Source organism: Lepisma saccharinum, chromosome 10 (assembly GCF_977018435.1).
Source record: "Lepisma saccharinum chromosome 10, izLepSacc3.1, whole genome shotgun sequence".
Classification (NCBI taxonomy): Eukaryota; Metazoa; Arthropoda; class Insecta; order Zygentoma; family Lepismatidae; genus Lepisma; species Lepisma saccharinum.
The window spans coordinates 90,638,815-90,651,419 of NC_139238.1; the positions used below are offsets into that span (position 1 = coordinate 90,638,815).

Sequence of the window (12,605 nt, forward strand, 5' to 3'; positions counted from 1 at the left end):
TTCCACTATTGTTTAGTTACCTGTTTGGTCTGTTACATTTGTTTAGGAATTGGTTTCATAACTTCGCTGAAAGGTTTCTTGATCAGAAGTCTTCCTTCTTGCTCACAACCTTCTTATCATTGTTCGTTCTGATACCTTTTTCCTGATTTCACCGCTCGAAATGTCAGCTAATTGGCAGGTAGACAGTCTACAAGAACGCTTTTGTTAGATGTTTCAATTTTCTATCATCCCTGGGTGTTGTAACTCGTTTCCTTCCACTGCCTTTTCTACGATCTGTACTTCCACCGAACAACATTTGTGAGAGTTTTTGGATGAATATAAAGTCTTCCTGCAATTTCTTTCTTGGACACATTATCATCTAGCATTTGAAGAATCCTTCCTTGCTGTCTTGGACTAAGATCTGTAACACCCTGCTTTCTACCCATTTCAATTTACTGTATTATGTGTGAGAAGAAGGAAGACTTCTGATCAAGAACCCTTTCAGCGAGGTTATGAAACCAGTCCCGAAACAAATGTAACAATTGAACTATACATCAGACCAAACAAAGGTAACTAAATAGTGGACGAAGACAATAAAGGCCATAAAGCTTAACAATTTAATCAACTAACAGCTTTCTTTGTTGATTTCTTCAGTATTACCTTCATTGTTAGAGTAAGTAAAATATCAGAAAATGTTAAAATCACATACTGTATGTACAATTGTCAAAATAATTACAAAAAAAAATAAAACCTACTGCTTGAAAGAAAATATTAGATTTTATCACTAGGAGGCGATTCTTTTTTGCCGCAGAGTGTATCCTGAAAATTGACACCAACATATGGGACAAAATGAGATTTTATAATGACAGCTGAAATATTGTGTTAAATGTGAATACAATGGAACCTGATTTTATATTTTTCAGGGAACCAAGGTGAAAAAACTTAAAATACAGGAAAATGTAAAATCCATGAAAATTTTGCAGCATTTTTCTCTATTGGGACAATGGAGATGGACAAGGTAAAACTATTACAGGGTAAAAAGCCAAAATATGCTGTTTTTGGGCCTCAGTGCTGTAATGTAAAATGTAATGAATCAAAGGGAAGCTGTTGGATTCCAGAACACGTGTGATAATTGAAATATCAGAACTCATCAAAATAAATTGTGAATGTATGTTTCTGTTTTAGGTTCAAAGTGGAGTACTTAGATTTAAAATCAGGTGGAATCTTTAAAATCTGTGTGTTTAGCACAGAACGGGTAAATGCAAGGAAGAATAAAAAAATCTGTTACCATTTGAAAAATTACGTCTATTAACATTTTAACATTTGCTTACATTCAACTAGTGATTTAGTATCTTTGGACAGCGTTTACATGATCCAGAGGCATGACATGTGTCATGAAATACTTATACAAGGGGATAAACCAAAAACAAGTTTTGTTCATCCATTAGTGTCATGAAAAATAATATAAATTAAACAGTGATGACAATTAACAATGTAGTAAAGGGTTTCCACTGACCTGGGAATCCTGGAAAAGCCAGGGAAATATATTTATTTGGGGTGGGGTTGGATTTTGGAATGGAACCCTTTTTTCTTGAACCAATGTTGGATTAACTTGATTCTCTTAAATAGCAAATGCAGTAGAACAGTTAAAACTTGCATGTAAAACAAATTATCTGGAAATTTAATTTAAATTATGGTGGAAGCTCGATAAGTCAGTAATTCGTTTTGCCGAAATTAATTGGAATCTTCCAGAACCCAGTGACATCAATGCATTTGTCCTACTGGCTAAAGAAGTACCTCTCTGCGCTTCATATGAACAAATTTCACATTATTGTTGCTGGTGTAATGGGTCCAATTATCACCTTCAAAGCTACCTGGGTGCCACATCAGGGGACTCTCTCTCGCTGCGTGTGTGTTTGTGTGTGTGTGTGTAAAAGGGGGTGGGGGTCTAGCTTTTCAAAAGACCTGCTGGGCCTTATCAGGATCAAAGCCCCAGAAATGAGAAGGTCCGACTTCTTTTGTTGAATGGCACATTTCAGTTGCATCAGTGAATACAAGTTTGGTGTCTCGTAGCAAAAATGTACAGTCATTTTTCCATTGCTTCTTTTAAATTTGATTGGCACCAATAACTGGAATAGAAGATTGAATGCCATCTACCACATCTTGTTCACTAACATCGTGTTCTATTCCATAGATTATAAAGTAATGATAGCTGAATGCGAACCTTGATAAGAGAGCTCAGCTTGGAATTTTACATTTTTAACAAAATTGTTTGCCTCCAGAGCAGATTTGAAAATAACTCTTACTCTGTTTCATCCACATTGATCTATATATATAATGGGTATTCCTGCTTTCCTAAATATATTTCCTAGGTTTCCTCCAGCAAGTTTTCCCATATTTTCCCCTAACCCCTCTATTAGGACAATATATGGACCAGAACTATTGAGATATACAAGTTCTGTGCAAGAAGAGATCCTCATGTTCTGAGGCTTAAAATAATTCTCTGTGTTTTGGATCATTTCATCTTGTATAAAATTGCCTTGCCCTTCTTCACTATGGGCGCCTGTAAGACCATTACCCACTTCAATGTAATGTGCTGGGGGAGCATTGGGATCCATTTCACTAACACTGACACCAGTATTTTCATAATGAATTGGTGCCACATCATGGCGATTGTTTGAGTCTCCCATTCTGACTTTGTTTGGAGACCTTTTCGGCCTTTACTTCTACTTCTGTTCACTTTCCAAAGATTTTAAATCACGCTTAACACTTAATCACTTAAAGCACTTGAATATATAACTTCAAAAACACCAAGATACAATTTATGGTTGTAATGTCAAGATTAGGTTGACCAGATGTCCTGATTTTAGCAGGACAGTCCTTTTTTTTTTTTTCGGGTCATGTCCTGCGGTCTGTGATGCTACTCAAAAAAACCAAATATGTCCTATTTTTCAACAGCATCTTGCGAAGTGTCCTGCAAAACATCCAGACGAATTGTTTACCTCTGTGAAGTGTTATTTAAGTTAATTGTATTATTAGTTTGCATAGAAATACTTGTAGATCTAAAAAAATTCACGCTTGCGACCTTCTTCTTACTGTAAAGGGAACTCCCGCCTTTTGCTTGTGGAAAGTTGTAAGCCTTCTGAATTTTGCATTACAAATTTCTGACCACGTCAAGCAGTGCCTGCCCTATCTGGGCGGACAAGAGCGGGCCAAAACCCTTTGTGTGTAAAACTTTGGTCAGAGGCTAACAGCAGCATTGCAAACCTCCTGTTTAGGAAAATTGTTGTTCCTGGAAGCCCGCAGTATTTCTTTCCACCAGGGAGAATTAAGCAAAGTATTTTTTTCCAGGGGTGGGGGTAAACTAGGTATATTTCCCCCATAATAGAGTTGCCTCCTCAATAGATACTAATTTTATTTGAAGTTAACATAATTCTGCAACACCCTTACAATAATTAACATAATTTGTGTGACTTTAATTAAATAATACAGGGTCCGGCAGAGGAGTTAGACGGTTTTGAAATGTGAATAACACACTTAATTTTTAAAGGTACAGAAATGTATTACTACAGAAATACAGGTTATGGTATGCCATTTTTATTTACCACGACAGTTCATGTAAAAAAAAAAACAAAAAACGATGCCTTCAATTTTCGTCTATACATATTCAAAGGCCTTTTTCCTTTCGTTTTAAATGACCTACGTAAGAACTTGAGTCAGCGCTTTGTCCGTTTGAACAATTGAAATAAATTCAAATCAACAATCGGCAATCCGGTGAGTAGTTGGTGACCTGCTTAACTGTTTGTCCGTCCAGTAAGCATGGAGTCCTGGAATGTGCAACATCAAGCTTTTGTTGTGGATGGATTCTTCAAGACTGGAGAATCTGTATTGAAAATGCATTGTCTTTTTCGACGTCATTTTCATGTGGCACGCCATGGGCGTGTACCAAGCTGCAACACTATCCTCAGGTTGGTGCAGAACTTCAGATTGACAGCATCAGCTATGAATAGGTCACCACCTGGCAGTGTTTGAACCATAAGGACACCAGAAAACATAGCCCGAGTAAGGGAAGCTATCGTTACAAGACCAAGACGGTCTGCCAGCCAGCATGCTGTAGCGTTGGGGATTTCATGATGATGACTTTGTCAGTTGTAAAAGATTTGCTGAACGGATGCTCCAAATGTCCAAGGAAACTATTATTCTTATGAGTGACAAGGCACATTTCCATACCCTGGCCTCCTCGGTCACCAGACCTTACAATCTGTGACTTTTTTTCTGTGGGGATTTTTCAAATCAAAAGTGTATGTGAATAAACCTCACACATTAGACGACCTGAAGCTTACAATTAGAGATGAAATTGCAAACATTGGTGGTGAAATATTGCAACGTGCCGTCCGCAACTTCTGTGAGAGGCTTCAAATGTGGAAGTCACTTGAAGGACATCATTTTTAAGTCATAAAGAATTGCCATGGCAATTGGCATACAATAACATAAAATGGCATACAATAACCTATATTTCTGTAGTAATACATTTCTGTACCTTTGAAAATTAGGTGTGTTATTCCCATTTCAAAACAGTCTTAACTCCTCTGCCGGACCCTGTATGTGTGAAATATATTATTTTATGGTTGAAATTTATTTTGCAGAAAGGGCCTTCTCCTCTTGCCCCTTCTGGACATCCATGGTGTCGTTTGAACTCCGAAATTATGCTATATGCTACTAAATTGTTCTGGGATCTACATATTATTAATATTAATTTATAACAAAAACATAAATATTAATTCGAATGGTTCAACCAACTGGGTAGGTTCGACGGTACATGTCAAAAGTTTGAGAAAATTCAACTACGATGAACAGTGGCACTCTTGATTAATTTATATCCCCAACTTACAAATACAAACGACTTTTTAAACTTGTGCAAGATTAAGCACCATCATGCTTGGGTTGGCTTCACTGGCTAACCGTGAATACGCACCAGCGAGACACAGGTCCTGCAAGAGGACGGAGCTCCAGCGTCGTTTGGTATGGAAAGGAAATTTGAGCCTGTGACTGTAGAGTCAATTTTCTATGGAGTCCAAATTCCCCGTTACACCGGTGGTCAAGAAGGTTTTTTTTTCCAGGAACTGAATTCTGAAGCAAAAAACTATCAGGAAGAGGAAAAGGAGAAACACATAAGAACGGGGAGAACCAGACGTACATTAATGTGCTAAACGCTTGTTTCTGTTTTTCGCTTGTAGGAGAAATATTAAGATCTCTGTTTTTTTGTTTATGTTTGAACTCAGCTGTTAGTAATTGAGCTAATAAGTGTTTAATCATTAAATGTTTAATGAAAACTGAAGATTGAACCCGTTTTAAAAATCTCATGTCAAATGTGAACCAAATATTATTTATTAGGCCTAGTTTCAATTACAAAGTCCGTGATTTAATCACTCTCCGAACAACGAAAAGCCTGTTTATGGTCTTTTAGGTGCTAGATTTGGTTTAACTCTACCCTAAGAAAGCACTTGTAGGTAGGCCCACCCCTTCTCTAGCAGGCATGGTAACGTAAACGAAAAATAGGGTGCACCTATTTTGTGACCCATGGTATGAAACTGATACGTGGTTATGCGGTTGTAAAAAGTATTCAGTACTTTTCTGTTTCTTTAGTATCATCATTCTTTATTTTATCTAACTTTTATATTTTTTATCGTTAGGTTACTCATTGTGATAGGAATAAGACTGTTATTTTCAGTTGAAATGTAGGAGATACACAGCCTAGCAAAGAAAACACCAGGCTCAGGGATTTATCCAGAATTTTTAATCTGGTGTAGTGTAACTTCGATTGTAAGGAGTGTAAGTTTAAATTTAATGCCAAAATTAGGGTTTTGTGAAAAATTCCATGGAAGTGTTCTGAAAAAAGTGGGGGAGGTGGCGATGTGTGTGTATAAATCACTGACCATGCCAGCCCAAAAATCAGCACAACGGGAAATAGCCTTCATCCTGCTAGGCTTACACTGTTGGAAAGGTCAAGCTCCGCCACTGTTTGGAACTCAATTCCGGTGCTCATTCAGCCATGGGTAGAACATACCCCTACCGGCAACAGGAACAAAACATACAGAATCGTGGCGAAGGACAATCTTTCTTATCATGAAGCAAGACAACAACTGTTAGGTACATATCAACGCCCTACGTCGCCGGAAGATGTTCTAACAATACCTCCCACCAGAGCTGATTTCCCTCTGCTTCGCAACCTCCACCCTAATAACACTTCCGCATCCCATCTTGCTAAGACATCATCTCATCAACCGACCCAAATTTCAGCTATTATCTTCCTTTACAGTACACAGGCTTTATCCCAAATGTACAGGACACTGAGCTACAACGAAAGACTCGGAAGTGGAATGTACCACCTGTTGCTGCAATAGTATTGTCATCTAGCACTTTCGATGAGGAGGAGATTACTTCCTCTCCCCCATCGGTGCACACACTGCTCCTCCTAAATCTTCTGGAGGCGACGTCTACATACCTCCAAGATTCAGACATACATCTCATGGTACTCCACCTTTACCACAAGAAGACATACAAACTGTATATACAGCACTTCTGAATACTATTCCCAAATTGTGGACCACTCTTTTACAAATCAAGGACCTCACCAATCAAAAGCATCTCCTTGTACATATCCAAGACCTTACTCACCATCTTCTGGCAGTCCTCTCATCTCACTCAATATATCACCAGTATGGACATGACCTTCCTTATTCTGTAGAATGTCAATAGCTTTTCTGCTAGAAAATGAGATATACAACTAATTAGTGAACGCCATCCCTTAGTGATCTGTTACCAGGAAATGAAAGGAACTGTACAAGAAACATACCACATTAAACATTATCACTGTCTCTGTCCAGCATTCCCAGAGTGAGCTCTTGGGGTTGGCATACATATTCATGCATCAGTTGAATATGGAGAACTTCAACTTCCTCTACGTAACAGTCTGTTAAGAATAGCACATGTGGAGGCACAGGCAATCTGAATTCGGATAGCACAACAACAACAATTTGCTATTATCAATATCTATATATTATCTCCTTATTCTTCTCAAGAGATTAAAGAAAAAGAAAAGGACTTACAACTCATTCGAGGATTACCACCTCCATTCATCATCCTAGGGGATTTCAATGCTCATCACATAATCTGGGACCCCTCCCACAGCGATCGACTGGGTCATACAGTAAATGAGTGGATGAAGGACAATTCCCTGATGGCTCTCCCACACATTATCATAGGTGTGGATATGCCCCCACAGCCATCGATTTAACTTTTGTTACAGAAAGCATTTACACAACATTTAGTTGGCATGTTGATGATGATCTACATGGTAGTGATCATGCAAGGGTCATTTATGTCCATGTAATGACATGCCTCTAACACGCTGGCGCACAGTAAATATCCAGTGAGAGCATTACACAACCATCATGCAATCATTTATTCTTAAACATTCCATGACCGAACATCGTCCCATAACATACCAACGTCTTCTCCTCTACATCACTAAAACTATGGACATACTCAGCAGATGACAAAGAACTATATATGCAATATAAATTCCCACGTTTACATTGGTGGATGCAGAAATGCGCAGAACCTAAACAAGCACGTAAGAACCCAATCCAATTATATGGAATGCATGGAAGCGTTCGAAGGCTATCGCCAAAAGAACATTTATACAAGCAAAAATAACTGCTTGGCACCAATACTGCAATTCCATTAATTGCCAAGAATCATTAGAAACCATTTGGTATAAATTCAATTCTTTGCATAAACAAAGAACGACTACCCGCAAATCGAATAATACCAAATTGGCATGCAGATTTTCTGTCCCTGTGCATTTTGTACCCCAGCAGCATATGCCTTTGGCCCAACAGGGAGACTTCCCTTTGATCACTCATGACTAACTCCGAGCTATATTACGAACAGTATCGGATACCGCACCTGGGATTGATGGCATCACATATACAGCCATCCACTACTTACCAGATGACGATCACGATGTCTTAGTTTCCATCTATAACAATATAACACAGGTGAGATATCAATGGATTGGAAAGCCCATATATGAGGGATGATCGAAAAAAAAAAAAAAAAGGTTACAAAGCCTATTATGGCGTATGTGTTAGACATAGCTGGAAGATCAACACACCTGATGATGGAGGGCACCCAACACTAGTCCTCGATGTAATCACCTTTTTTGTTCAAGCACTTGTCACAACAGTAGTTGAGGTTTTCCATACCGGTTGCACAGAAATCCGCGTCAAGTTCTAGTAGTCACCGTGAGGCAGCTCTTTTGACATCATCACATGTCAGATAATGGTGGCCAGCCAATCAAATGGTAGTCCCAGGTCAGCTGATATTGAGCGTAATGTTTTTCTTCTGTCCTCACGAATACACTCATCCACAAGAGCACAGTTCACGTCAGTGGTTGAGGTACTGGGCCTACCGCTGTGTCCAGGGTTGTCATTAACAATACTGGTCCACTGCCCTCACTTCTACTCTTGACCAATTTTCTAGACGAGTCACCATTTTAAATGTCAGCTTCTCGGGTATACATGGTCAGAATCCGAAGTCCTCAAACTCGCAACAAGACAAACATGTTATTAATTTACACAAATTTTCGTTAAGTTACAGTGAATAAAACAAAAGTTATATGCTTTGTAACCTTTTTTTCTGATCATCCCTCGTAGTTATTCCCATCTTCCAATGTAGCAACTTCTTACAGACCCATAGTATTCATCTCAGTTTTTGAAAAACTGTTTGAGCGTACTGTCAAAAAAAGAATTACCTGGAATTTAGAAAAATGCCAATAAAACCCTTCACAATTTGGTTTTCGCCATCAACACAGTAGTCAAGATGCCCAAGCTACCTTAACTGCGGCAATACAAAATAGCAAAATCACCAGTTCTTATTGTTATGCTCTAATCATAGACATAGAAAATGCATATGACTCTATTCCTTTACATTTATTATATCAAAATGTGGACAACTTAAATTTACAGCCTCACCTTGCACACATAATATGGAACTTATATGCTTATCGCAACATATATACCTGGTTCTCTGATCATCTCATAGGACCTAGAACTACTTCTCAAGGTATACCACAGGGTGCACCGCTTAGCCCACTGTTATTCAATATTTATGCCAATGGACTCCATACCATTGATCTTCATGATTTCCAGATACTTCAATATGCGGATGACTTTTGCTTCTACCATATTAACCCAGATGCCACACAAGGGATCCTGGCTTTGATTAGGTTACTGGCTTCAATCCGTGCATTTTAATCATGAAAAATCCAAAATAATTTGTTTCAATGCTACCCACCCAACCAGATATCCTAATAATATCACCACCATTCAGAACATTCCTGTTGTACAAACCTGTAAATACTTAGGTATTCACTTTGACAGAAAAGCTAACTGGAAAACACAAATAGAATATCTGCATGCCAAGGAGCATGGCAGCCACCAAGTGGGGTGGACACCCTAGAATTCTTCTACTTTTTTTTATAAAAATTGCTTCAGAACATACTTTGATTACGCATCATTTTGTTATGGGGGAGCATCCCCCAGATTTATATCTAAACTGGACATACTCCAAAGACAGGTATTAAGAATTTGCTTAGGGGTGATGCATTCCAGCCTGAATGTCAGTGTCTATGTAGAAAGTATGGAGTGTTCTCTGACTGTTCGCAGACGGCACTTAACCTACAAGTTTCTTCTTCAGACAAGGACAAAACACTTGCACCCCCTTAATTCACTTTTCGACACTCAAAAGTAATGGTTACAGGCTCAAGTAATAAATCCTTCCAACACATAGCCTACTATTATTTCATATAATGCTTTCATCTTGACACTGAAGCATACTTCAACATACATGCATTTGCACATCCCCCACTATATACTCTGGACCAGAGGCATGGCGTGCATGTAGCCGCTGTTACCGCAGGTAACACCAAAATATAAAGAATTGAAGAACCCGTCTTAAAATATTATTACGTACATAAACTGGTAATATTGTCGTAAAGTAAACATTGCAGACTGACATTTTTTCTGACACCGGCAAAAGCGAAGAGGAGGACTGATCCGGTACCCTCCACAGGCAACATGAGGAAAGGGCCCTGAGCCCACCCAAGGAAGACTGCGCGTTGCGGCAAAGACTGACCACGGGAGGAGGAGGAGGGTTTATGGTATGCCTGTTTAGCCGGTGCAGTTGCCGGTGACCCTTACCGGAAACATACCAGTGTTGCCATATTCAATTGACAGAAGAGAGCTAAGTCGCCTAATCTGGTCTATCTTACTCTGAAGGTGTCCAGTCACACTGGGGAACGATGGCGCAGTGGTAGTGTTGCTGCCTTATAATCAAGGGATTCCGGGTTCGATACCCGGTGGAGGCACAAGTGGTTCGGATCCAACTTTAAACTGTCCCGATTAGCATTACTGTTCATGAAGTGGACTTAAATCGCCAAATCAAAATTTTAAAAAATCAAATCACACTGGGGCAAAAGCAAACTACCAAGTGATATTTTGTATTTACACTAAATATCATTATCGATTATGGAAGTCCTCTTTGTCCTTCTTCGACATCATGGGTGAGAAGGAGAGGAGAGGGATGGGTATGGTCAAGGGGTCCGCTGTCCTTCTAAAAATGTCAACCTAAAATTCTATATTTCACACATATAATATTATTTCGGTTACAGGAATTTGTGATAATTGTTGATAATACTGATTGAGATTGACATACGTTGTCGCAGGAATGCAATAATTTCGGATTGAAGCAATGTTTTTGAGGTGGTAGAACTGTTTTTGGGTGAAAACAATACTTACAAGCATAATTTCCCGATTGTTATCTTAGCACGGTCTGAAGTGTCAGGTGTCGCAGGTTCGAATCCTCAGCAAGAAATGGTTATTTCAGTGTTCGTTGTTATTATTTTACTTACATAATTATAAAAATTAATAATTACATACACAAAGAAATAATAATTTTATTTCAATAATTCACCATGCATCCTCATCGTCACGATTATCCTATAAAGCGAAAGCCTTAAAGGTAGCAAAGGATGTAAAACATACGAAATAGTAGTGGTGTCAGAAATAAGATTTCAGTGGATTTAGCGAAACATGGGAGTGGGAGTAGTTAGGAAACAGATGAAGACTACATCTACTCTACATACGTCTTATTTGAAACGAAAAGTTTCGCGATTTGGGCAAATCTGGTTTCAAAAGAACTAAGAGGCAACATTAGTAGAACTGGACTTCTTGCAGGTTTGGAAGGAAATATTGGGAAAGGGCCGATGCTGAGAGGGGAGAGGGCAAGGAGGGTGCTTCACATGTTACAAAAGTAAACAACGGTTTGTGGGAGGGACTGTGCAGCGGGAGTTTTGTGACTGGTGTCTTTCGTCTTTATGTTGTTTTCGGGCATTGTCAATTAATTAATGAAGCTTGCTCCGAGTTCCGAGGTGGCGGGTTCATCCTATCTGGACAGTGTGTGTAATCGTGCGATAGAAGATATTTTGAAGCAATCTTTCGGTTCGTTATTTTGCAGAAAAAATCGAAATTTTGGCGAAAGGGAGGCCAAAGCCTATTTTGAACGATTTAAAAACCAAGTCGTCTGCTGGATATGACCGACATTTCAATGTTTCGTGGTATAACGACTATCCGTGGTTATGTGGATGTGTGCAGTTGTCGAAACTCTTTTGTTAGCCATGTACTCTATTTTTGGGTGAAAAAAAAATGTGTTGAATTCAGATGTGGATAACATGGACCATGACCATGACGCACCCAAAAATTCAAATTCAAATTAAAAACTTCTCTTTATGACAGCATCATAGAAGTTTTTTGATTTGATTTGATTGATTTTGCTTCGCTTGTGCCACTTTTGGCTAATTTGCGAAGATGGGAATGAGTGATGATATGATTAAATTGATGAATAGACATTACAAACGCCCATGCCAGGTTTCGAACCCGGGATCCCAGCATCATATAACTATTTTCAAAGTCGGATTGATCTGCTCTATAAGTAGCCTTCGATGTTTCTGTAAGTATCAAATTACGTATTATTGTGTCAACAACCAATGTTTGCGATTTCACTTTAGTCCTTATGTCAACATTTTTTTTCCTGATTAATAACTTTACCAAAATCTAGTATTGAATTGCATACGTACCAGATTAATATTATATGAACTACTTGGAAGACATTGGGTGGGGAGGCGCCCAAGTCTCCCTTAAATGTCCTACTGATAACCGGTAACACTTTTAAAAATCCATGCCACGCCACTGCTCTGGACATTCCGATTATTTCACCTTGTAATATATCTCTTCTTGATAGGGGAGAACATGGGTCATATCGTGAAAAATGGCAACACCTTGTCTTTATATGATTCCAAACAAGATCAGGGAGTGGGATGTGCATACTATATCCCACATATGCGGCTCACTCAACAGATTCAGATTACCGGGTGAAACATCAATATTCACAACAGAATGTTATGCCATATTACGGGCTATATGATTCGGAATAGAACATAATTTTTCTCGCATATTAATTCTTACAGATGCACAGAGTGTAGTACAAGCCATAACTACCCCATA

The 12,605-nt window shown here is 38.8% G+C and overlaps 1 protein-coding gene across 1 annotated transcript in view; it reads left to right on the forward strand.

Annotated features, from left to right (window-relative positions):
* The window catches only part of Alg9 (alpha-1,2-mannosyltransferase Alg9), a 38,513-nt gene extending 37,212 nt beyond the window's left edge, over positions 1 to 1,301 (forward strand). The window contains exon 14 of the transcript XR_014442314.1: positions 903 to 1,301. The gene's annotated coding sequence lies outside the window, so the exon portion shown is untranslated. The remainder of the gene's footprint in view (positions 1 to 902) is intronic.
* The last annotated feature ends 11,304 nt before the right edge of the window (positions 1,302 to 12,605 follow it).